We start from the raw sequence: 27,975 nt of genomic DNA on the forward strand, positions 1-27,975 counted from the left end.
CCCATCCCATTCCATCCTGTCCTGTCTTTGTAAGAAAATACCATACTTGGAACTCCAAAGACAGAATGGGCAAGATACTTGAAAAACCTTTAGTCTTTTTTTTTCCAGGGCAATGAGGGTTAAGTGACTTGCCCAGGGTCACACAGCTAGTAAGTGTCAAGTGTCTGAGGCTGGATTTGAACTCAGGCCCTCCTGAATCCAGGGCAAGTGCTTTATCCACGGTGCCACTTAGCTACCCCCATTTAGTCTTTTTTTTTTTAATACTTTTTTTATTTTATTTTTTTAGTGAGGCAATTGGAGTTAAGTGACTTGGCCAGGGTCACAGAGCTAGTAAGTGTCAAGTGTCTGAGGCTGGATTTGAACTCAGGTTCTCCTGAATCCAGGGCAAGTGCTTTATTCACTGTGCCACTTACCTGCCCCTATTTAGTCTTTAAAGAGAAAAAAAGGGTGAATTCTTTTTCCCTACCACCAAAAGATGTAATGGAGACAGTGGAAAGACTTCCCAGCCAACTCAACCCAATAGCAAAGGTTCAGCTTCTTCCTGAGCCCAGGCCCCTCTCAGCCTTCTCACTAGGGCCATGGAAGAATCCTCACAGTGATTGTGGGAACTGTCCCAATGGCTAAGGTCACAGCCCTTTCCTCACCATCTATGGGCAGATCAGAATCCCTGATGCTCATGGGGACATACTGCCTACTTCCTGGACACTGCTGAGGATTTGAGGAATAGAACTTGGCTAACCAAGTCAAGTCTACTCTGGGCAAGTCACTTAACCCTCACTGCCCCCCCCCCAAAAAAACCCACATTTTAATGTTTGGCTTCTCAGAGGTGAAGAGGCCGCAGACATGGTGGCTGTTTTCTTCTTCTTTTGCTTGATTTTCCACCTTATGCTTCTATATCTCTTTCCTTTCTATGATTGAAGCTTTTTGCAATTATTGTTTTGAAAGGAGGCAGTTTGGTTAGTGGGAAGAGAGCTGGATTTGGAGGGGAAACAGCTAAGCTCAAATTCCTGCCTGGTATTTTATGGTCTTTATGACTTTGGACAGTTTCTTCATCTATAAAATGAAGAGAGCAGACTAAATCACCCATAGATCTCTCCCAGCTCCAAAACTATGGCCTCAATTCAATAAATATCGACTGAGCACCTACTAGAGTAGAAGGATATAAAAATTAGTCATTCCATTTAATAAACATTTAGGAAGTACCTGCAAGCACCAGGCCTTGTCTTAAACTCTGGAGATACAAAGACAGAGTGGACCCGGGACCCTGCTCTCAATGAGCTTATGTGGGAATCTGATGGGGTGAAAGACAGACCTATTGCTACAAGAGAAACTACAGTCAGTATGAGTGAATGTGGCATTGGGGAAACAAGGCTGGGTTTAGAGACAGATGGACTGAGTTCAAATCCCAGTTCTTCTGCTTATGCCTTTAGGAAATCAATTTCATTTCTGTAGGCCTCAATTTCCTCATTCATAAAATAGAGTAGACTGTATCTAAAGTCTCTTCCAGCTCTGAGTCTTAGGATTCTAACCTCAGTATAGATAAAAGACAAAGGGTCATTTTGAACTTGGGGAGGAAAAGACCATTTCCACCTGAGGTTAAGGCAGTAATTTGTTGTGTTTGGGTTTTTTTTAAGTCTAGACCTGTGATTTACTGGTGTGTGGAACTCCCAGTGTGGACATTTCCTTTACCCATGTAGATTAGCACCTTTACAGCAATGTCAAGTTTTAGGCAGTTGCCTAAGGTTAAATCACTTGCCTAGGGTTGCATAGTCATAGTCAGAAGCAGACTTTGAAACAGGGGCATCTTGCCTCTATGGTGGACTCTTTATCCATCACACTGTAGTCTCTCAAAGTGGTAATTCATGAAGAGAAATGAATGGCCTCTGTACTCAAGGAATATAAAGCCAAGATGGGGAAAATAACTCAATTACAGAGATAACTCTAATATGCAGTAAGTTTGCATGAAAGATGGTAAATAGTAAAGATTTCTTCTTTCTCTTCCTCCTCCTCTTCCTCTTACTTTTCTTCTTCCTCCTCCCTACTACTCCTTTATGCTCCCCACCACCTCTAAGTGGGGGATGAAAGCGAGAGGAGGCATGCAGCACATCAATGGGTAGAGTTGGACTTGGAGCCAAGAAGCCCTGAAAGTCTATGCCTTGATAATCAGCCAATAAATAAACATTTATTAAACATCTGTTAAATGTCAGGCACTGTGTCAAGACCCAGGGATACAAAAAGAGGCCAAAAAAAATTTTTTTAAATGGGGCGGCTAAGTGGTGCAGTGGGTAGAGCACTGGCCTTGGATTCAGGAGGACCTGAGTTCAAATCCAGCCTCAGACACTTGACGCTTACTAGCTGTCTGACTCTGGGCAAGTCACTTAACCCCAATTGCCACACACACACACACACACACACACACACACAAATTACAAAAAGAGGCCAAAGGCCTTCCTTGATCTTAAGGAGTTTATAATCCAATGGTAATTAAACTTGACAATACATAAAGTAATATGTAAATACTTGTCATGGTTGTTGTTCAGTCATTTCTGACTCTTTGTGACCCCATAGACCATAGCACACCAGTACTGTCCATTGGGTTTTCTTGGAAAAGATACTGGCATGGTTTGCCATTTCCTTCTTCAGAGGATTAAAGCAATCAGAGGTTAAGTGACTTGCCCAGGGTCACACAACTAGTAAGTGTGTGAGGCTGGATTTGTACTCAAGCCTTCCTTACTCCAGGCCCAGTGCTCTATTTACTGAGCCACTTGGCTGCCTATGTAAACCCTATTTATTATTAGCATCACCACCATCATCAACATTATTATTAAAGGGAAGAGAATAAGCATTTATTAAGCCACACACTATACTAAGCACTTGGCAGATATTTCATTTGATCCTCACAACAACCCAAGAAAGTAGGTCTTATTATTACCCCCATCTTGCAGATGAGCAAATTGAGGCAAAGGTTAAATGACTTGCCCAGGATCACACAGCTAGTAAGTATCTTGGGGCAGATTTGAATTCAGGAAGATTAGTCTTTCTGACTCCTGGTCCAGAGCTTTATCCACTGTATCACCTAGGGAGTAGAACTTCATAACCCTGAAGGTGAGTTAAAACAATCCAGCTTATAATTTTTGCCAGAGTGGGAATCTGAGTAGGGGTATAGGGAATAGAGTATTATTTCATGAACTACCCCCAAGATATGAACTTGAGTCCATGTCAATCCAGAACTACAATTCTGGGAGACAGATAATAAGTACAAGGTAGCATGTGACCAGTGCAATAAGCTGGGCACAAAGAAGTGAAGCAGTACATTGTTTTGGGAAGGCTTCATGAAGCAGAGGACAGCTTATCTGGGCTTCCAAGGGTGGTTAAGATCCTGTCACCTCCTCAATTTTTTTCACCTTGGCTGAGATGAAGCAGCCTGGGGTTGTGGCATTCTGGGGAGCTGCTGGATCATATGATTGTCATGTTCCAGGCAGAGGATTCTAATTTTCAACCAGAAAAACCACCATCAGGAGCTGATGAACTCAGACCCAGATGAACTCAAACCTTTCCTGCACACAGAGCTGATGCCAGCAAAGAGAAAAAAGAATTATTGACCAAATAATTCCCAAATGGACTGTTCTGCAATGCTTTTTTCTTAAAGGTGACACCAGTGGTTTTTTAAGTAACAAAGTGCCTGTTTTATGCAAATGTCCCCCAAGTGGCTTTCATTAACATTTTCACATTTATCTTGTCACAATATCTACCTTATTACAGTGAGTCATGGTCTTTTCTTGTTCTTCAGGTAAAACATCTTTATAAAATAAACTCTCTGGGCCAAGATTAAGAGCTTACTTTTTAATGAAACCCCACTGTGATAATTCTGATGCAAAGAGTGGGAGGTAAAAGATCCTTCCAGTGAAGTCAGACTATGAAGGGTGGACTGAGAAACTTGCCTGGTGATGGAAATGGAAATTTGTCTAGAGATGATTCAGTTCCTAGTCAATCATTTACATATCTCTGGAGCAGAGTACATCCACACAGGCCTGCTTTGCTATTTCTCACACTGTATCTTCCATATTCTATCTCTGTGTCTTTTTTTTTTTTACTCTTTTTTGGCCAGGCAATGGGGGTTAAGTGACTTGCCCAGGGTCACACAGCTAGTAAGTGTCAAGTGTCTGAGGCCGGATTTGAACTCAGGTCCTCCTGAATCCAGGACCGGTGCTTTATCCACTGTGCCACCTAGCTGCCCCCTATCTGTGTCTTTTTTCCAACAGTTGTCCCTTATGTCTGGATTTTTGGGGGGAGGCAATTGGAGTTAAGTGACTTGCCCAGGGTCACACAGCTAGTAAGTGTCTAAGGTCAGATTTGAATTCAGATCCTCTTGACTCCAGGGCCAGTATACTATCCAGTCTGTCACCTAGCTGCCCCCATCCTCACTTCCATACCTTAGAATCCCCAGCTCCCTCAAGACTCAGTTCAAATGCTACCTCTTACAGGCAGCTTTCCCTGATCATCCAAGCAGCTAAGTGTCCCCTCTTCTAATGTTGCCTTGTATCTGATTTGTATACATCTTGACTGCCTATGCCTTTACATGTCGTCTGCCCCCATTAGAATATGAACTCCTTGAAGGTGAGGATTATTTTTTTATTTTTCTTTGTTTCCTTGACACTTAGCGTAGTGCCTGGCATGTAGTAAATGTTTAATAAATGTTGATTGATGGATGGATCCAGAACACAGTCACTTCATTTCCACCACCAGATGATATCCATCCATCCTCCAGGACCAGGTTGAATTTCCCTCTCCAATCTGAACTTCCTCCCTTGGTTTTTGATATGACAGTATATAAATGTCTCTTGGCCACTTCTGGTTTCTTCTGTGGTAGACATTACTAGCTAACTTAGTTGGTTTGAGTTGGACACTAATGAAGCCAAACCCACAAATTTCATGCAAAATAATTACCTTCACAATGTTGCATAGTTACAGATTGCAGACTGAATACTAGGCAGTCATCTCAAAAAATTAGAGAGGGTAGCTAATAATAGCTAACATTTGTACAACACTTTAAAGTCTGCAGAATATTTATAAGTATTATCTCGCTAGAAACTAAAAACAATCCCAGGAGGTAGGTGCTTTATTATTATCCCCATTTGATAGATGGGAAAGCTGACTCTGAAAGAAGTTAAGTAACTTGCTCAGTGTCACAGAGCCAGGAAGTATGTGAGGCAGGGTCCAATTCTATCCATCACCCCACTTATCTGCCTCATGAGAGTTAGTCTGGAGAGTGGAGGGTGATGTGAACCAGAGTTCTGAGAAACTCTCATTATCATAAGAGAGCCATGAGAGGGACAAGAGAATAAATGTTGTCAGTTTTCATGGGGTGGAGTTCAGGTTTGATCCATTAGGACCATGGAGACAAGATGTTTTCTGTTCATATTGTCAAAAGAAAAGAGCTATTATTGGGAGGTAGATCTAGATATCATTAAGAAACGTGAAACAAAAATGATGGCTTCAATGTAATAAGGAGAAGTGGTTTTCTAAGAGTTCTTTCATGCCCAACATAGAGGGAAGTAATTGGCAAGAGCAAATATTTATAATGAGCTACACCATGGACTCAAAGGCCCCTAGATCAGAATACTAGAGTGGGTGTCACCTGGGAGCCTTCTGAACCTTAGCAAAGATTTAGAGTAAGTTTGGAGCTTCTCCCTAACGTTCAGTTAAGTGGTAATTGATAATAGCTAAGCATGCTCCACGGTATTTATATTTCTTTAAACATTGCTCTGTGATACATCTTATCTTTTACGCATTTCTTATTGTTAGAGTTCTTGGCCACTGAGATGCAGCTATGATAGCAAACTATGTCAAAAGAAGGTCGCAGACCCAGCTTTCTCCTGTACAAATTGGCTCCACAGTGATCATCCTTAACAATCCTGTTTGGTTTCTCTGTGATACTGATCCAGGATGCTCATGTTTACCTTTCATTTCTCCTACTTATCTTTTGTCTTCTGTGTCATACCCTCTTGTTTCCAGCATTAATTTAGGGTTTTATAAACCCTGGTAAAAATAATATCAATCCCGCATACCTTTATCCTTCTTCACCTGCTTTCTCAACATTAATCCTCATTAATTCTCACTAATCTACCCCACAAAAATGCGTATCAAATATCCTCATCTCTATATGGAGAGAAAGGAAATTGATGAACTAAGAAGGGGAGAGGATAGTGAAGACAATTAGCTGGAGGCTTTGGCTGGGGAACTCCCTAAAAGGGAAATCCTGAAAGAGTTCCTGTTCTCTAGGTCTTTGACCTTGTCTTAGGCAGTACTGCATAAAGGAAACCCAAGTTCAGGAGAGACCTGGATTGGAATTCCACCTCCAGTACTCAATAGCTGTTCAACTATGGACAAATTACTTTAGTCTTGGTTTTCTCTTCTGTAAAATGAGGATTAAAAATAGAGTATCCAGACTCAGACACTTGACACTTACTAGCCATGTGACCCTGAGCAAGTCACTTAACCCTCATTGCCCTGCAAAAAAAAAAGAGTATCTATAGCTACCGACCCTGTGACCTGCAGCACAGGCATGTTTTAAGGCTCAGATAATATGTGTAAAGTGCTTTGAAAACCTTAAAACATTGTATAAACATTAGCTAGAAACATTTAACCTCCCATACCTATCTGGCTGTCTATTGACTTCCAGTAATCATGGGGGAAGTTCATCTCCTGACTACTGTCTCCATCAAAATAGGCTCTTGTTTACATGTTCAAGATATAAAGAACTCAGATCATGGGATCATTGATTTAGAGCTGAAAGGAACCTTAGGTGTTATTGATTCTGAGTTATCACATTTTACTAAGGAAAACCAAGGAAACTAAGGCTCAGAAAGATTAAGCGATTTGCCCAGTGTCACAAAACTACTAAATTGTGTACTTAGGCAGGATAAGAATCCAGGTCTTCCTGGTTCTAGGCAGCTAGGTCTCACAGAGGTGGAGTACCAACCTGGAGTCAGGAAGACTTGAATTCAAAAAATGGTCTCAGATACTAGCTGCATGACCCTGGGAAAATCACTTCACCCTCTTTTGCCTCAGTTTCCTCATTTGTAAAATGAGCTAGAGAAGGAAATGCAAACCACTCCAGTATCTCTGCCAAGAAAACCCCAAATGAGGTCATAAAGAGTAGGACACGAATAATGTATCAAACAACATCTTTGGGGTTCTAATAGTCTATATCCTGCTTCCTGTCTGGCCTTGTGGTAATGAGTCAAGAGACCGTTTAAGATGTAGATTTGCCTTTCTAGGCTTGCTTGGTTTGAACTTATCTTAGTGGATGAATTATAAGGCTTTTGCTGCTGAGATTCAATGCAATTGAACATTTAGTTAGCAATTACTGCGTTCAAGGTTCATGGGGAACATAAATACACATAGCATAGACCTTATTCTTGAGACCCTCCCAGTCTCCACAGGACATCTCCCCACTTCCTTCTCAGGAAGCTGGACACTTAGAAAATGAAGTGTGGGCCCTCACTGTTGGAGGTTCCTAAAGCACCCAGATTTGTATCAGAAGGAGCCACACTCTTCCCCCCAGTTACAACAAACTCCACAGGGCAAGTCCGGTGAGGAAGAAGAAATAGATAGAAAAGTGAGAGGCCCCTAGACCACAAAGAGCAGGGACAGTGGGCAGCATGGTCCCCCTCACCCCCTCATCCTGCCAAGGGAGATTTTCTCTAATTAGTAACATAGTTAGGCCCCACCAGCAAGCAGGCAGGCAGGCAGGCAGGCAGGCAAAGCGCTGATAATTCATCCGGAGGCAGGAAAGTGCTGGATCTGACACCCGTAAACGGAAGATGTCAGTTCAACATCTGCTCCTGACACCTCAGCAACTAATTATTTGGCTGCACACTATGGTTGGCTGGGTGGGAGAGCCGGGGGGCTGGCACAGCCCTGTCAATAAACATGGGGTTTGACTGGGAAAAGATAGAAACAGATCAAAACACAGCACACAACATTCCTCCCCTTCCCCTCTCCCCAGTTAATAATTAGACCAGGAAGCAATCTCTTCCCCCTGCAGGATCCATTGAACTTGGACAAAGTCATCCATGCCACTTTGGGGGTGGGGAGGGAAAGGAAGCACAACCAGAAGTCCCCAGCATTAGCTGTAGGACCATTTTTTTCTTCAATTGCTTAAAGTTTCAAACCTGTCAGCCAGCCATCATCCCCTTCCCTCCACCGTCATCCCCCCCCACCCCGCCCCACCAATCAGTTCCATTTTTGAGGCATGGAAGAACAAGCTCTGATCAAGAGGCTTTTTCGTGATGATATTTCTCTTCAATATTCCCTGAAAGACTGGCCCTGGACAAAATGGTGAAGAGGAGGAAATTCCTTTAGATGCTTCCTGGCCTCTCCCTCTTCTTCCCTCCCTCCACACACCTAGGGTCTCTGCGGCACCCTAAGGTGCCTGCCATCTGACTTGCACTAAGGCCCCAGTGATTTAATACATTAGCCTTCCAAGAATTATTAGCATTTTTTAAAGAGGATTCCACAGAGGGCAATGCCTGAGGTAAAGTAATTACACTGAGGCTCCTGAATTAAAAAGATGTTGCTCCTCATTCACAGCCCTCTTATCTCCCATTTTCCTGCTTTTGCATTGCCTCACCCCTCTTCCTTGTGCTTTGTATCTTCTCCTTCCTTCCACTTCTTGGGCCCAGTTTTGTTCGACTGAACCCAAAGATTGTCTCCTTCTATTTTATTTTATTTTACTGTTTTGTTTTTTTGTTTGGTTTGGTTTTTGCAGGGCAATGAGGGTTAAGTGACTTGCCCAGGGTCACACAGCTAGTAAGTGTCAAGTGTCTCAGGCCAGATTTGAACTCAGGTCCTCCTGAATCCAGGGCTGGTGCTTTATCCACTGCACCATCTAGCTGCCCCTGATTGTCTCCTTCTAAAGGCTTCTCCCAACTGTGCCACCAAAATAGTTTTCCTTCATTTTGTATAGATTCTGTGTTTCCCAGTCTTCTTGTCCTCCTTGCCCTTTCTACTAGAATGTAAGCTCCCTGAGGTCAGAGACTGCTTCATTTTTGTCTTACCACCCTACCACACAGTGCCAGGCATATAGCAGGTGCTTAAAGCATCCTCGTTGAACAAAATTGAATAGTATGGGATGGTGCAGTGGCTAGAGAACTGGGCCTGGAGTTAGGTAGACCTGGGTTCAAATCCAAGCTTAGAAATTTACTAGCTGTGTGACTCTAGAGTTCTCTTTCTGCCTCAGTTTGTCATCTGTTTAATAATACAGATAATAATCTATGAATGATAATACTTACCCCCTTACCTACCTATCTCCAAGAGTTCTTGTGAGGATCTATTGAGGTAATATGTTTAAGGAGTGCTTAGCAAGTTGTTGTTGAGTCATTTCCAGTCTTGTCCATCTCTCCATGACTCCATTTGGGGTTTTCTTGGCAAAGAGTGGTTTTTCATTTCCTTCTCCAGCTCACTTTACAGGTGAAAAAACTGAGGCAAATATGTTTAAGTGATTTGTCCCAGGTCACATAGCTAGTAAGCTTCTGAGTCTAGATTTGAACTCAGGTCCCGAAATAAAAAATAAAACAAATTACTGTGAGGAGAAAAAAAAATAACTCAGATCTTCCTAACTCCAGGACAGATGTTCTATCCACTATACCACCTAGTTGCTCTTATCCTTATCCTCATCCTCCCTTTAGCGCTTAGAAAATATCAAGCACATACTGTTTGGTATAGAAATGCTTATTCCCTTCTCCTTAATTTGTGCCTTGACAATCATTCAACAAACATTCATGGTTTTCTACATGCAAGACACTGTGCTAAGCCACAGAGATACTTGTTTGGGGTTGTTATTTTTTTAAGACAACATTCCTACCTTTAAAGAATCCATATTCTACTGGGGCAAAACAAGTACACAATTAAATATAACACAAGGCAAGGAATGAGCAGAACAAAAGAGAGAGGCAGGCAAAGTGATGTAGGAAAATTCAAGGAGGGAGAAAATACTCTCAGGTAAGAAAATCATGGAAGGCTTCACAAGGAGGTAGCCTGAATCTTGGAGGAACAGAAGGATCCCGGGAAATGGAGCTAGGAGTGTGGGTGGGTATGGCAGATGGATGACCTGAACATCAGTGTTCAGAGGTGAGGCATGACATACATTTATGGAGTTGCCTAATCTACCTCCCTGTTATGGGATTTCAGATGCCTGGGTCAAAGATTCAGTGACAGCTTTTTATATATTTGCTATAGTCTTCCAGCTCCTTCCTCCTATAAAATCTCAACCCCTTAGCTGTGCTTCCAAGACATTGATTCACAAATTATAGCCATCACCTACTTTACGAGGTTCCCATCGTCTCCAAAGGCAACTTTCTCACTTCTACCCGTAGGAGTGGTTAGAATTTGGTCCAGGTGTGCCCACACACCATGAGCCAAGCATTACCTTTGGCTGCTCCCCTGAAGGAAAGATGTTCCATTCACCCTTATGTGAGAATAACAATCATCTCCCTCAAAGGTCCTCCTCGCAAGGTGAGAAGCATGGTGAATAGGAACCACAGTGAGGAGAGAGCTAGACTTGAACTGAAGAAAGCATGAGTTTTAATCCTGCCTCAGACACTTACTAGCTATGTGACCCTGGGCAAGTCACTTAACCTTGATTTGCCTCAGTTTCTTCATCTGTAAAATGGGTTTAATTATGTATGCCTGTCTCCCAGGGTTTCTGTGAGGAACAAATGAGATAACATATCTAAACTACCCTGTGAACCTTAAAGCACTAAACTATATAAATGATGGGTATTATTAACTTTATCCTTTTTTCTTTCCATTCTCCAAAACTTGAATGACAACTTATGTTTTCCACAGTCTTTTTAGTGCCATGAGCTACATATGGCATCTCTCCTCCATCCAGCATGCCCTAAGCCCTTGTGTATGCACTGCCAAACAGCTATGTAGTTAGCACTTATTTAGGGATCATTGGTATGTCTTACATTCTTGGAATATCTCCCTAATTAGATAATAAGCTCCTTACATGATCTAAAAGAAAGGGTGTATATTTGGAGCCAGATAAAATCAGTTTGAATTCTCCCTTTGTAAGCTGAAGCTTGTGTGACACTGGACAAGCCACCTATCATTGCTAAGCCTCAGTTTCTTTATCTATAAAATGAGGAGGTTAGACCAAATAGCCTCTAAGGTTCCTTCTAGCTTGAAGGTTATGCTCCTAACCCAGAAGGCATTGTTGGAAGGGCTTCTGATTCAAATATATGATACAGTGGGATGAGTCCTGAGTCTGAAATCAGAAGACCTGAGTCTGAGAACCTTGTTGGTCATTTATAGGATGTATGACCCTGGAAAAGTCACTTCAACTCGCTGAGGGTCAGTTTTCTCATCTCTTCCTCTTAAACATAGGGCTGTTGATTCTTTTAACTTCCATAGTGCTTTGTAAGGTGTACAGTGCTGAATAGTACCTAATAACTCACATTTATAATCTTTCAGAGTTTACTAAGAACTCCCCTCCTAACAACCCTGTGAGGGTGGTAGGCAGTGCTAGTTTTGCTATTCTTGTCTTACAGATGGGAAATTGAGGAAATAGCTCAGGGAAGAAATGACCTACTCTGGTCCCATAGTCAATGTCAGATCAGGGAACCAACCCAATTCCTGAATCCAAGTCCAGTTGATTTCCACTAAATCTCACTCAACTACTACTACTGTTGTTGCTGCTCCCACCCTTACTATCATCATCATTAAACTCTTCAGGTTGAATCGTAAGCTTCTATTTTGGATTAAACTTCATATTTTTTCATCCCTGTCTTCCCATTGCTTCAGGGACATTTGAGAGCTAAGAGCCCTCCCTTAAGGTTCAAGTAAAGCCTCTCAGCACCTCCTCTCACAAGACAAGAGGAGGCTGGGAAGCAGGGGAGAGGGATGATGGTGTTGCTTATTTGGTCATTCTTAGTGTGCTATGAATGCAAAGAGGCTAGGAATCCTGGTTGTGATCTAGCCAGCCTGTTGGGAGGAGATTTAGAACAGACCCCTTATCTATTCATTTGACAAACACTTAGGCATCACCTCCTACATGCAGTACTCTAGTACCCAGTGCTAGGCACTGGGGGGCAAAGTTTATATAATATACAACCTCAGCCTTTATGAAGTTTTAAAATCAAAGTGGCAGGTGCTAACAATCCATTTAGGACATAGAAATAGAGTATTTAGAGCTGGAATGGGGCTGGAGAAAGCAGTTGGTCCAACCTCCTCAATTCAACAAACATTTGTTAAACACCTAATAATAGCTGGCATTTATATAGCACTTGGAAGTTTGCAAAGTGCTTTGTAAATATTATCTCATTTTTATCCTCACAACAACCTAAAAAGTTAAGTGCTATGCTTATCCCCATTTTACAGTTGAGGAAACTGAGGCAGGCAAACATTAAATGTGACTGAGCTAGTAAGTGTCTGACGCTGGATTGTAGACCTGTAGTTTCATCTGTTGTTTCAGACTGGGTTCTGTAGTTGAAGAGGTTGTAAAGAGAGCTTCCTGGGGCCCTAAGAGATTAAGTGACTTTCTATTTCTCCTTCCTTTATATTTATAACATCCAGAGTAAGTGTGGTATGGGTGGAATGAGCACCAGGCCTGGAGTCAAGAAGAGAATGGGCTTGAATCCAGGCAGTATAACCAGGAGTCAATGACTCCCCCTCTCTTAGTCTCAGTTTTCTAATCTCTAAAATGGGCATATTTGTACCGTCTGCCTCACAGGGTTGTCTTGAAGAGGTAATCTGAGTGAAACCAGAGCTGCAAAAATGTCAGTAAGCACTCAATCAATATTGTTCCACCCAGTTATGTCTCTTGTGGCAAATCCCAGAAATCAAAAGCCGTTTTGACACCAGACTCTTGAATAAATGCCTCAATGTCCTAGGCCAGATCACTCAGCTCATGGCTAGGACTAATGCCAAATTTTAGCCCCTACCCAGAGATAGACAAAAGGGCTGATGTCTTTGACTTGGTTCTGTATGTCGTCAGAAACATTGCCTCATATTGTAAGATAATTATTCTGTCATCTTTTCCTGAGAATTCCCGATGCTGGGCAATTCATAGAAATGAGATGATAAAGTTTTTATGGTCAAGGGATTTTGTGTGTGTGTGTGTGTGTGTGTGTGTATGGGGTGGGGGGCAATGGGGGTTACGTGAGAGACTTGCCCAGGGTCACACAGCTAGTAAGTGTCAAGTGTCTGAGGCCAGATTTGAACTCAGGTCCTCCTGAATCCAGGGCTGGTGCTCTATCCACTGTGCCTCCTTGCTGCCCCGGTCAAAGGATTTATAACAGAGAATAGGTTTATACAATGATAGCATTGGAAGGGACCTTAGTGATCTCTGCCCATCCCCTCATTTTTTTTTTAATGTGAGGAAACTAAGACTCAGAGAAAGAAATGACTAGCTTAAGGTCACATTGCTAGTTAGTGGCAGATGGGAGACTAGAATTTATCCAGCTGTCACCGCACCATACTGTCTGCTCTTCCACCATCATTCTTATATCCATCCCTCTTACTGGAACTGTGTCTCTGGCTGTGATCATGAGTTTTCACCTTATCTTCCCAGGTCTCACTACTTTCTAGATCATTTCCTGGCTGCCTTTTCAACATAGGTCCAAGCACACCTCCATTTTCAAACAACCCTTTTCTGTATCATCTTTCCCTATCTAGAACATTAGCCCCTTGAGGGCAGGGATTGTCTTTCTAGTTCCTATCTATACTCATGGTTTAGCATAGTACTTAACACAAAGAAAGTACTTAATAAGTGCCCAGTCTATCTACTTATAGAAGAAAATGACTAAACAACATTTACTGAGCAGCCTGCCAATTAAAAGAGTGATAGGTGTGGAAGGGACAGATGAAAGGAGCAGAGCTAATTGGTACAGACTTCTTGGAGGGGCTGATGTTTTGCTAGTTACCATCAAGAAACAGAAGACTTCAAATCAAGCCATCTTTGACTGGCCTATTGAGACCTTGGAATGAAAGGTGTTAGATAGATAAGCCTTAGTTAAAACATCTCTCATACAGCAGTTCCTTCTCTCTCCTTTCCCTGTGTCATAACTAACATGCATGTGTCCAAGAACAGTCATCAAGTTATTGCCTGAAAACAGAAGTCTGACATGGGATAATTTGCATTTTTATTAGACTGCTTTTGCCCACAGCCTGACTTCTCTTGGCCCCTGTCTGATTTCTTTCATGCCCTGGGCCTACTGATCTGAATGACTGTATCAAGAGCTGATATGAAATGAAGGATTGTCACCTTTGATGTATTCCCTTAGAAAACAACTTATTATGCATTGAGAGAGCTGTGTGCTATAAACTTTTATATGCCAGCATTTGGGATGCTTGTTCTTTTTCCTAGTGGCAGAGCTGCAAGTGACTTATTCCTGTCTTCTCAAATACGGGGCAATAAAGTTTATGGTGGCATATACCATCAACCAGAGCTTTGTGACATCTCGGGTTCTAGCCCACCTTCTTCTCCCTTCTTTGCCACACTTTGGGGTCCTAGAACTTCTGGTTATTTTGATATTCTTGGGGCTGTGGCCACCGCCACCTAGAAGTGCCATGTAAATCTTGGGTTTATGTTGCTACTGGAAAATCGAAATGCTTATGTGGGGATTACTGTGAGCAGTGAGCCAGAGAACAGTTAATGGAGTCTGGAGGCAAGCTAGGAAACTTAACAACTGAGTTTGTGAGTTTGAGCTAAAAGTATATGAGCATTTGGAGAGGAAGAAGAAAGCGAGCCCAGTGAGTTTTCTTTCCAGCCGCTGAAAAGACCAGAGGAAGAAATATTCATAGAAATTTGAAGACCTAAATTCTCATTCTGCCTTTAACACTTTCTAGCAGGGTAGCAATGAGACAATCATTTCATTTTTTCTGAGCTTCCTTTGCCTCAGGTCATTGTGAGGCTCACTCAAGAAACTGCATCTCAAGTGCTTTGCAAACTTTAAAGCATTATATAAATACCCGCTATAATTATCCTCATTCTGTTGTTTGTTCTTCCTTCTTGAAGAAGACCGTAACATCAGGCAGTGATGTCATGATTTGCAGTGAAATGAATTGAAGTAAGGGAGAACTGTGCAGAGTCAACAACCTCACTCTCTCCTCCAGAGCCATCTGGGTCCAGTGACAAGATATACATCAGGACGACTGGAGGTGGCCCTGGATGTTTAAGGCAATTAGGGTTAAGTGACTTGCCCAGGGTCACACAGCTAATAAGTGTCTGAGGTGAGATTTTAACTCAGGTCCTCCTTACTCCAGGGCTTGTGCTTTATTCACTGTGTTACCTAGTTGCCCTGATAGAGAATGTATCCATATCCCAGAAGATCTTAGAGTTCTCCAACCCTCTCCCTCTCCCTCTCCCTCAGTGAAGATGATGAAGTCTGGGGTGTGACTAGTGGCTCTGTGTAGAAGAATTAAGTGGAGCCTAGCAACTGTTAATATGGTAATATTAGCAAATATGGTAATACTGGTAAGAATAAAAACATTGATATATCACTTGATTTACAAAGCATTTTACATATGTTAAATCATTTGATTTTCACCTTGATCCTCTGAAATACGTGCTATTCTTATCCCCCATTTTACAGATGAGGGATCTAAGGCTGAAAGAGATCAAATGAGTCATCCAAAGTCCTACATCTAGTAAGTATCTGAGACAGGGATTTGAATTCAGATCTTCCTGACTCCAAGCCCAGTACTCTGTCCAATGCACCCTGTAGCTGCTTCAGTGCACGTGGTCCACAAGAAGGACATTTCTTGTTCAGCTAGTTGCTTTGTCCAAGGCTAATTCTTCTGATTACTGCAGTGGTTGCCAGCTTTGAAAGCACCCTAGCTTCCTGTAAGTATCAACTAAATTGCCAGCTTCTACAGGAAGCTTTCCCCAACCCCTCTTAATCCAAGTGCCTTCCCTTTGTTAATTATTTCCTGTTTATCCTGTATATCCTTTGCTTTGTATATATTTGTTTAAATTTGTTTCCCCCATTAGAATGTAAAATCCTTGAGGGCAGAGACTGTCTTTTGCTTCTTTTTGTATCCCCAATACTTAGCACGGTGCCTGGCATATAGTAGGTGCTTAATAAATGCTTATTGATTGATTTTTCAAGCCAGATATATCTGGAATTCTAGAGTTAAGTGGGACTCTAGAAATCATTTAGTACAGCTGCCTCATTTCACTGACAGGAAATTGAACTCTAGGCCCAGGATAGTCATTAGACAACTTGCCCAAATGACTGAACTTACTAGTAACAAAGGCAGAACTAGAACCCAGTTCTCCTGAAAAGAATCCAGAGCAACTTGGCAAATTGTCAGATGCTCAGAAAGTCTGAGCAATTTGCCCACAGGCACACAGCTAGAGAAGGAAGGAAGGAATAAGCATTTATATAGTGCCTACTATGTGCCAGGCACTGTGCTAAGTACTTTTACAAATATTATCTCATCGGATCCTCACAACTCTGGGAGGTAGGTGCTGTTACTGTCCCCATTTTTACAATTGAAGAAACTGAGACAAAAATTAAGTGATTTGCCCAGGGTCACATAGCTAGTCTTTCTAACTCCAGGTCCATCGGCAGATTTGAAGCAAGGTGTTCCTGATTCTAAGTCCGACACTTTATCTACTGTACCACAATGCTTGTCATACTCAGTAATCATTTTTACATAAATCCTAAGCCAGAACACAATATCTTGATTTGGATTGCCAAAGAATATTCCTCACCAAAATGGTTTAGAACCACCATGTATAGATTACAGGGGGTCCATGAACTTAAATTCAGGAAAAATTTTATCTTTATTTTCACTGACCTCTAATTGAAACTTAGCATTTCCTTAAACTTTTACTTTAAAACAAATTATTCTGAGAAAAGTGTCTGTAAGACTTCACCAGACTACCCAAGGGGTTCATGACACACATGTATGATATGATTATGGATTTGAGTCAGATTAAACTCTGACCATGGGGTCTGGAAGGTACCCAGCCCTGCCCCAGTATAGTTTGTTTAGAAGTTTATTGCTTGTCAAAATTCTCACTGTCTCCTTTAAGTTTTATTGCCAATTAACAGTATTTTTACTTCTGCTCAGTCTCCCCACTTGTCAGCTACATATTAGTTTTGTCTGCAATCTATCATGTGTCAGAACCCCAGTCAGTGGGTCAGGGAGTTAGCCCACCAGTTCAATACTCGGGACTCAAGAAGAAAGGACGGGACTCGGCACAGGATACAGCCATTGAGTTGAGACCAGATGTTAAGTAACATTGTCTCTTTTTCTCAGAGCAGAATCCCCTTGGCCCTGGGGTCCCAACAATGGATTATTCTTTTCTTCCCAACATAGCCGAAGATAAATTTTAACCCTGTCATCCTTATCTTTAGAGACAGGGGCCTGGAGAGGGGAGTCAGTGGGAACTGTGAGATGTGAAACATCTGACTCTCACTCCCCTGTTTCCTTATCCTTTGGTTTGACCTTGTTCCCCCTCCCCTTTTCCCCCTTGTCCCTGGAACACGTATGCATGTCTCCATACGCACCCTGGGTGAGACAGGATTGGATGTTAGATTGTGAGCTCATCCACCCTGGGTGTACGTGGGGACAGTCCTTTTCAAGATTACTATAAAAGCCTAGAGGATTGGGCATATCTTTGCAAGACTTCAATGTGTAATTGGGTTTTGCCCGTCCTCATGAGGATGTAATAAATCTGTCTCTGCTTGACTTGGTGGTCTCCTCGAGTTATTTGGGTAAACTGAGGCAGTTTGCTCCATACACACACAAAAAGGGTCAATTCTGGTTTATAAGTGTAGCAGTTTAGAGCTCACAGGAACCTCAGAGATTTGGAGCTAGAAAAACCTTCAAGCCCCTCATTTTGTAAGTAAGAAAACTGAGGACCAGAGAGCTTATGATATTGCTCCACAGAGCTGGTTGTTGTTGTTCATCCTTCATTCGAAAGAGGTCTGTGACATCGGAGTAATGCCATGACTTGCACTGGATTGGATTTAAGTGAGGGAGGGCTATGCAAGGTCACCAACCTCATTCTCTCCTCCAGAGTCATTTGGGTCTAGTGGCAAGATATACATCAGAACGACTGGAGATGGCCCCAATGTTTAAGGCAATTGAAATTAAGTGACTTGCCCAGAGTCACACAGCTAGTAATTGCCCCAGGTGAAATTTGAACTCACTCAGGTCCTCCTAGCTTCAGGGCCAATTTTCTATCCCCTGAACCATCTAGTTGCCCTACAGAAACAGTGAGACTAGAGCAGGAGTCAGGAAACATTTCTGTTTCCACATCTATTAAATGTTATTAATAGACATGCTGTATCAACAATACCAGGCCATTGTGGAGATGAAACGAGGCAGCAAATGAAAAAAGTGCTTTTAAAAACATAAAACACAATTTTAAAATAGGAAATCTTTCTAGAATCTAAGGCAATCAATCCCTCATCTCACTGATGGTGGTGCTACGTTTGAATCCAGAGGAAAACGGAAATCCTTTCTCAGATACACCTTCTATCTGGGTGGGGAGTGTTCCGAATAAGGATTCAGAAAGACCTCACCTGGTTCCACCATTTGTTAGCTCTGTTAACTGTGCCTCAGTGTCTATATCTGCAAAACAGACATTTTAATTAATACCTCTATCACCTATAGTACCTTGCAGGATCGTCATGAGAGGATTGCTTTGTGGAATGTGAATTGCTGATGGTTTTTATTGCCTTCTTCACTCTTTCTGGACTGGGAATTTTTAATTGTCAAATTATAGCACAGTTCTCCATTGTGCAGCTGTAAGAAACACCTTTCCTTCTGCTATGTGGAATTCCTGCAGACCCAAAGAACTTTAGCCACAGGCAACCCCTGGGTAAACAGCTTGGATGAGGCTCCAAACTGCAGGCCAGCTGTGGAAGGAAGTCGGTGAAAGGGGATGATTCTCTCTACAAAGAGTAGAGCAAACACAATGGAGAGACATATTTTAGCATCTTCTGGGGATTTATGTTTAATGGAGCCACTACCAAGACAGCCAAGCTCAAAATCGATGTCCCCTGGTGAGAAAATACCTTTTCTCCAGTGTTCTTCCCTTCTTTTCTCCTTTCAGGTAAAAACCCTAACAGAGATGACTGACAAATATAATCCGCAGTAAATATTTTTTTTTAATCGACTTTCCTTCCCCTTCATGACCCCTGCCCCCAGGAGAATCCCTTCTAAGATCAACCTTGTTCTGATAATGAGGTGGTTGAAACATTCCGTGGCCTGCCTCAGTCCCTCACAGCCATGCCCCACACACCATACACACATGAAAGGCTAGGAGGAATGAGAGAAGGGCAAGGGACAAGAAGTTAAATGGGGATGAGTCTTGGGGGTTCAGATTAAAGAGGAGAAGAGCTCTCTGCTTCTGTGGGGTTCAACACATGTGGTATGATGGAATTTTGAGCTGAAAGGAAACTTAAAAGATAACTTAACCATCCTGCATTTTACTGATGAGGAAATGAAGGCCCAGAGAAGGGGAAAACATGATTTATTCTAGGGTCATACAGATAACAAGGAGACAGCCAGGTTTGGAACCCAAATGATAGAATTATAAGACTAGATTAGAAGGTATTTCAGGAGTCTTCTGGCTCAACCTTCTCAGTTCACAGATGAGAAAACGGACTTGCCTAAGGTCACACAGGTTGTAAACTCCAGGGGCAGGATTTGAACCCAGGTCCTTTGATTTCAGAGGCAGTGTTCATTTTATTATACCATGATGCCCTCTTAGCATCATCTAGTCTATCCCCTCCAATCTCACTAGTTGCCCCCGCTCCTCAGAGGCAGTATTTCTACCACACTAGGATGCCCCTGGTTTTAAGTGTTATGGGTTATTTTGTTGTATTTTGCATTTTTTCTTTCTTTTTTTTTTGTGGGGCAATGGGGGTTAAGTGACTTGCCCAGGGTCACACAGCTAGTATGTATCAAGTGTCTGAGGCCGGATTTGAACTCAGGTACTCCTGAATCCAGGGCTTTATCCACTGCACCACCTAGCCGCCCTGCCTTTTTTTCTTAATCATTTAGTAAAGTTTAAAAAAAAAAAACAACCTTGTCTCCACCAAAAAAACAGAAGGAGGCAGGAAGTAACCAGAGACCAGTTGGCTTCCCTTTGGATTTAGGGATAGACTGGTGACAGCAGGACAGAAAGGAGGAGAAACGCTTAGGGACAACAGCTTAGTGAATAACAGGCCCAACTGATTCTTTACACGCCTCTTTTTAACCAGAAAAAGTAAATAGTCATTTTAGGCTGAGTAAAAACATCCTCATGCTCCATCCCTCACTTTTTAAATGTATACAGAGTAAGTTATCTTTAGTACCCCGTCCACATGCAAAGTCTGCTCTGTCTGGACAGTATAAGTGGGAAGAGCACAGAACTAGCCGTGTGACCTTGTTGTTGAGTCATTTTCAGTCGTTTCCAAATCTTCACGATCCCATTTGGGGTTTTCTTGGCAAAGATACTGGGAGTGGTTTGTCATTTCCTTCTCCTGCTCATTTTACAGATGAAGACACTGAGGCAAGCAGGGTAAAGTGACTTGCCTGGGATCACACAGCTAATAAATATCTGAGGGCAAATTTGAACTCAGGTCTTCCAGACTCCAGGCTCAGTGTTCTATCCACTGTGGCCCCTAGATGTCCCCTAGCTGTGTGACCCTAGGAGAGTATTATTTCACTTTCCATAGCTTTGGTCTCCTCACCTGTACAATGGAGATAATGTTTACTGTGTCTATCTCACAGGGCTATTGGGAGGGAAGTGTGGTACAAATCTTGAAAGGCTGTATTAAGAACCACAAGACCTGAGTTCTAAAGCCAGCACTCTGCTTATTACCCCCATGGGCCTCAGTTTCCCCATCTGTGACCTGAGGGGTTGGATTTAGATGACTCTGACATCCCTTCTGATTCTAATTCTATAATCTTGTGATCTGGGTTCAAATTCTGGCCCTGCCCCCTTGCTAGCTGTGCTACCAAGGGCAAGCCACTTACAAATGACAGTATGTCATCTGTCAAATGAAGGTGTATGATAAGATAACCTCAAAGGTTCCTTGCAGCTCCAAATTTATGTGTGTAACCTTCTTAAAAGACCCCTTCTCGGGGCAGCTAGGTGGTGCAGTGGATAGAGCACTGGCCTTGGAGTCGGGAGTACCTGAGTTCAAATCCAGCCTCAGACACTTAACACTTAACTAGCTGTGTGACCCTGGGCAAGTCACTTAACCCCAATTGCCTCACTAAAAAAAAAAAAAAAGACCCCTTCTCATGCGGGAAGAGATGGAGGTGGGGGAAATATCATAGGTCACTTATACATACTCCATCTTCCAGAGTGGAGATCATTTCATTCCCCTGCCCAAAAGTCTTCATTGGTCCCCTATTACCACTAGAATCAAATATAAATCCCTCAGCATTTAAGGGTCTTCACAATGTCTCTAACATACTTTTTTATTTTGTAATACTCCCCTTCACATACTCTGCAATACATGGCAGGAGAAAAGCATTTATTAAGTGCCTAGTGTATGTCAAGCAGTGTGCTAAGCAGCTTACAAATATTATCTCATTGGATCCTCACAACAACCCAGGGAGGTAGGTGCCATTATGATTCCCATTTAACAGATGAGGAAACTGAGGCAGAGGTTAAGTCAGTTGTGCAGGGTCACCCAACCAGTAAGCGTCTGAGGTCAGATTTGAACTCAGGTCTTTTGACTCTAGGCCCATTGTTCTTTCTACTGTGCCACCTAACTCTAACTGTGTCACCTAACTACCGGTCAGAGTAGACTACTCCACATTCCATTTCCCAGCTCTGGGCATTTGCACAAGCCATCAGTCAATCAATTCACTGCTTCCTTATCTCCACCTCCTAGAATTCTCTTCATTCAAGGCTCAGCTCAGGCCCCAGCCACGTGTTGCTCTAAGTCCTCCCTGTCCCCCTCCCCACCTCTCAGCAGAGAATGTTTTCTTCCTCCTCAGATCACCTTGTATTTATTTCTCTGCTCCTTGCATGATCAAAGTAGACCAGAAATCCCCTGAGGTATCACTAAAGCTGAAGGGAATGCTGAGCTTGGGAAGCACCCATGGCCTAACTCTCCCAGCTGCTAAGTATCTGAGGCAAGATTCAACCTCAGGTCTCCCTGACTCTAAGTCCAGAACTCTATCCAGTCTACTATCTGCCTCTATCTTTAAATGAAGGTGAAATAGAAGGTCCCTTCTAGCACTAAATCTATGGTTCTGTGCCTTTCCTGAGTAAATCTGAGGCTATGTGGACCCATGCAAACATCCCACTTTTCCCTGTGGTATCTGGGGACTGGGTCCCTATGGGGAATCAGCCCACAAGCCGACTTTGAGTCTAAGGGCACTGGGATCCTGCCTTGCTCTGTTCCTGTTGTCCTCTTTGTGATTATAGATGCTTTTAATATTACCTTTTATGGAGGGCCTTGGGACCAGAGGCCTTCAAGCATGAGTGCCTATAAATTGCATCTTATTTCAATATTAATTACTGTGTTATCCCAGAAACAAATAACTGGCTAATGCCGGGCCAAGAAGAGCTTTTAAATGGAGATGTTAATACTTGCTCCCCTTCCTCCCCAGCCTAAGTCACAAGGGTAATACCGGTGATAATAGATGTAAATGTGTTCTGAGTCCTTTGGAAGAAAGGTGCTGGCTGAAGACAAGACATCATGCTTCCTTCTCTCTTCTAGATGGATGAGAAGGATAAAGATAGCCTGAGAGGGGCTGCCCTTCCCCCCAAATGATGAGTCTCCAAATGCCTCCACTTTAGTTGCCCTGTGCGACCCCCTACCTAGAACCACCTCAACTCTGCCCTCAGGTCCCTGGGCTCTGACATTTGAATGTTAGCTGCAATTCAGGGTTGGTTTCCCTCAGAGCCTCACCCAGTGACACAAAGCAATCCGTCTATTATAATCTTCGATGTCCTTTAAGGTCAGAGGTCACCCCTGAAATACACGATAGGCAAACCACCACTCCTTTTACCCAATGGGAGTTTTCCTTGCCCAAACTACTTCTCTAAGATCCAGCTCTACCTTGGCTTGGTATGTCATCCTCACCATAATCTCATGGTGTTTTCTGACCTCTGCTAGACTTGAGACCCATATTACTCGCCTCTGGTTTTGATATAACCTCCCCCAGAGTTGCCTGACTCCTGGTTCCCTCCTCCCTATTCTATACTCCTTGGGCATAGCTGCCAGTGATAACCTGTATTTATCTACCATCAGGAGCTGCGCTAGAATATTTGCCAAAGCATTCTCTCTCCCAGGTATCTTATGTATTTCTTAACAGGGACCAGGAGAGAGCAATCCCTTAACCCACAGGAGTAACCAGTGACAGAGATTTCAAGGGCTATGGGAGAACAGTGAGGAAGACAGATGCCAGGGCAGGGAATGATCACAGAGGTAGGGACTGACCTATCTTCCCATAGGCCCATCCTTACTAAGAATAAAAACAGCAACATAGATTCTGCAGGATTCACAGGACCACCATGTTCTTTTGCAAATAATAAATAGACTTGTTTTTAATATTTGCTATCTCACTGTTCCTCTGATGTACATGGCTGACATGATAAAAGATTGTTTTGACTTCTTTCTAAAAACGTGCAAAACATGAGATTTATTACATTTTATCAACATGCAGTCTTGAGGTCATAACTTAGGATGCTTCCTACTGGGACAGGTATCAGGATTTGGTCACTAGACAGTGTTAGCAATGACATTGGCAGTGAATGTTTACTGGAATTTAGAACATTTGTTTAAACAGCCTGTGAGAGCAGGAGTGGGGAGAGGGAAGGCAGAGAGAGTGCCCTGTGTGCCCCCCAATGTAATCAGGCTTCTTCCTCATCTATTCAATCGTTCCCCTCCCCCTACAGCCACTCCAATTGGGAAAGTGTGAGTGGATTCACTTGATTAGAAAAGTGCTCTCCCTCTGTGAACCAGGCCATCTCTGACAACTGTCACCCTACCCCATGTCCCTGGCTTTTTCCTCACCATCTGGTGGGTGACAATGCTCTGGCTTGCACTGAGATCTAGGCAAAGTGGTGACCAGTCTCCTTACAAAAGTAACAGGATCTCCATTTCTTTCTATTCTCCCTCCTTGGTGGCTTTTCCCAGAAATCTGTGTCGAGGGAGGAGCTCTGAGCTAATGTGGTATAATAGAGCCCTCAGTTGGAAGTCCCGAAATGAGGGGTTTAGACCCAGCTCTACCACTAACTAGCTGTGTGACCTTGGGCAAGTAAATCACATTTGGTGGGGGGGGACTGTTTTCTCATTTGTAAAATAAGGAGGTTGGATTCTATAGATCTTACAGACTCTTATAGATCACTATAAGGTGCGTTCCAACCCTAAAGTCCTAGGATAGGAGTCTTTAACCTTTTCTTGTGCAAGAGACCCCTTTGGCAGTCTGGTGAAGCCCCACCCCCTTCTCAGAATTATGATTTAAAAAAAAAAATTCTTAATTTGAGGAAATGCTAAGTTTCAGTTAGAGATTAGTGAAAAGGAAGCTATAATTTGTTTCCCATCCAACTTCACAAAAATCCCTGAAATCTATCCACTGACCCATTTGAAGGACCACGGACCTTAGATTAAGAACCAGCAGGGTACAGCAGAAGAGCAGAATTGGAGTCAGAGAACACAGTTTCAAATGTAGAATCTGCCTGTGTCACCTTAGGTAAGTCATATAACTTCTATGGGCCTCAGTTTCCTCATTTGTAAAATGAGGAAGTCAGATTAGATGACCTCTAAGGTCAGGAAGAAAGGAAGGAAAAGAAGGAAGGAAGGAAGGAGGAAGGGAGGGAGGGAGGGAAGAAAACAAGCATTGGGGGCAGCTAGGTGACACAGTGGATAAAGCACTGGCCTGGATTCAGAAGAACCTGAGTTCAAATCCAGCTGTGTGACCCTGGTCAAGTCACTTAACCCTATTGCTACACCAAAAAAAGAAAGAAAACAAGCATTTATTAAGTATCCACTGTGTACCAATATTGTGCTAAGTGCTTTTCAAATATTATCTCATCGAATCCTCACAATAACCCAGAGAGGCAGGTGCTATTATTATCATCATTTTACAGTAGAGGAAATTAAGGCAGGCAGATTAAATGACTTGTCCAGGTACTTGATATTTACCCAGCTAGTAAGTATCTGAGGGCAGATTTGAACTCAGATCTTCCCAGTTCTGGGCCCAGCTTTCTATCCACTGTGCTCCCTCAATGAGCCAGACTCATGATCTGTTGCTTCAGGCCAAATTCTGTAACTACACTATGTGCCAACCTCTCAAACTTCCAAACAGCAAATAAATGGGAGAATGGGACTAGCCTTGGGTACTAACAAGGACAAAGTGGGGAGATGGAGGAGGGGGGTGTAGACTGGAACAATCTGCCCTCCAGCAAGTTCTGTATAAATCCCCTAATGACTTCTGGGCCTTTCCATCCACCCTGGCATCAGACCCTCAGAGATCTGATGTCTCTCCTATTTCCAGTGACAGTTTCCTGAGAACAGGAACTATCTCCTTTTTCTTTTATTCCCAGCCCTTAGCACAGCTCCTAACACATGGTTAATGCATAATCAAAGCTTTTTCATTCATTTAAATAATAGCTAACATTTACAGAACACTAGAAGGTCTGCACAGCCCTCTCTTTCCCCATCTCAGTTGGTTCCCACGACAATCCTGTGAAGTAGGTACTGTTGTTGTTCCTTCCCATTTCAGAAATGAGGAAACTGAATGTCAGGAAGTAAATCCACTATCCCACACTACCTCATGTTCATTTGAAGGCAGCGTTGATTCCAAAGGGCTACAAAAGACTCAGAATTGGGAGGCTTGGGAGGCAACTGCTTCTGACAGGCCAGATCACTGCCACCAGGCATGCCTGGCATGGCTTTGAAAGAGTAATCCTTTGCCAATACCTCAGGGATCCTGTAGGAGCAGTGACAATATAACTATGGTCTTCTTCACACTGGGGAAAGCTTTAGCAAGAGATTCTGCTGCCCTCGGGGCCTTGTTGTGGTTTAGTTTAAATCCCCAAGTCATTTAGACTGTGATCCCACTAGGCAGGGCCAGCGTGCAGGGCCAGCATCTATCTCTCTTAGGGCCAGCTAAGTCTCAGATGCATTTATAATCATCAAGGAACACCAAAGTCTCACCATTTCTAAACAGAGCCAGCTGCTCCAATCTCAGCACTTTGGCCAAGAAACACTTGAAAAGCACTCCATTGTGTGCCCTGGGCTTTGTTTAGACCGGCCCTCACTGATTGCTAGCAATCCCAACCTAGGCAAGCTACTGACTCTCCTCTTTAACTTTTCTCTGTCTGGTTTTCTCATCACTATACCTTTGCGAAGACCTGGGAGCTTTGAGAATTAACCCCCTGCTGTAGCTAAAGAGATGGATGGGTCTCCAGATTTCCCTAAAAATCTGTTGGAGGGTAGGTTACACTGGGGGAGGGGGGGGCGGAGGGGTGGTGCTCCATCTTTGAAAAGGGAAGTGTGGCCCATCTCCAGAAGACACAAGGTGATCATGAGCTGAAAGATTCCATGGGAAAGAGAAACTGGAAGAAATGTTTCCATGAATTGTGGCATGATAAAGCACTAGACTAGGAGCCAGGAGTCCTGGGTTCTAGAATCCAATCAGGCATTAAGTAGTTGTGTGGTCTTGGTTAAGAGGTCCTCAGCCTGTGTGCCTTATTATCCCATCTGTAAAATGTGAATCATAGCACCATCTCAAGAGGCCATCAGGCAAAATGATACAACCAACCACTAAAGTAGCTATGTGGTCTCAGTTAAGTCTGTGTGTCTCAGTATCCCCATCTGTAAATGGGAAATCGTAATGATCATTTCAAGGGGCTATCATGGCAAAATTATATAATATCTATGAAAAGATTTTGAAATATAAATCACAATATAAATATTGTTATTTCAGAAATCATAGGATTGCAGATTTAGGGCTAGAAGAGACCTTAGAGGCTCTCTACTCTAAACCATTCATTTTACATTTGAGGAAAACACTTCCTAGGGAAGTGAAATGACTTTCCCAAGGCCATACAAGCAATAAACATCAGAGGAAGGGTCTGAACAGAAATTCTCTGACTCTGTAGGCAATGTTCTTCTGGGAGCACCACTGACTCCCAAACCATCTGCTTAGGAATATGATGTGCCAAACTCTGAGAAATCCAATGTGATTTGTGGATTTAAAACAAAATTAAACAATATCTCAGTCTTCACAACATTCCCTAGGTAGAGAATAATGCTGAATGAATGAATATGGCTAAGAAGTACAGGCTTCATGGACCCCCCACCTACACCAATCTGATTGGCAACCTCATAGAACCAAAGATCCCCATTTCCATGACACTGGAACTTTTCCTTTGGGAATGAAGTTATTTCATTTTGGGGGGAGGGGGCAGGGCAATGAGGGTTAAGTGACTTGGCCAGGGTCACACAACTAGTAAGTGTCAAGTGTCTAAATCCAGATTTGAACTCAAGTCCTCCTGAATCCAGGGCTGGTACTTTATCCACTGCACCACCTAGCTGCCCCCTGGGAATGAAGTTATTTTAAGGCCTTTAACATGTCATAGTCAGCCAGGAAATATCTTGTTTTGACCAATTCTAGAATGCAAAGCTTTAGCAGAGAATACCCACCATGTTATATGGCATCTTACCTTGCCAGGTTGGACTAGACGGTTGCTGAATTCCCTTCCATCTCTTAGATTCTACAATCCTGTGATTCAGATCCTGGATCATGTACCAGAGACTCTCCAAGGAGATAGACCAGCCCATTTAGACCAAACTATATGCCAGAAACATAATACAGAGGTACCCAATAGTCCAGCAATCCCTGTACATACCTATTTAGATGGTCACAGGAATATCTCCAAATGCCTCGGGAATACAGCCATCCCTAGAAATCCTCCTTTCCTATCTAGGTTCCTAGAACCAGGGAATTAAGTGGTGGAAAGGGGCAGGGAGGAAAGGGAAGCAATCACAA

The sequence above is a fragment of the Dromiciops gliroides genome, chromosome 4, assembly GCF_019393635.1.
Source record: "Dromiciops gliroides isolate mDroGli1 chromosome 4, mDroGli1.pri, whole genome shotgun sequence".
Classification (NCBI taxonomy): domain Eukaryota; kingdom Metazoa; phylum Chordata; class Mammalia; order Microbiotheria; family Microbiotheriidae; genus Dromiciops; species Dromiciops gliroides.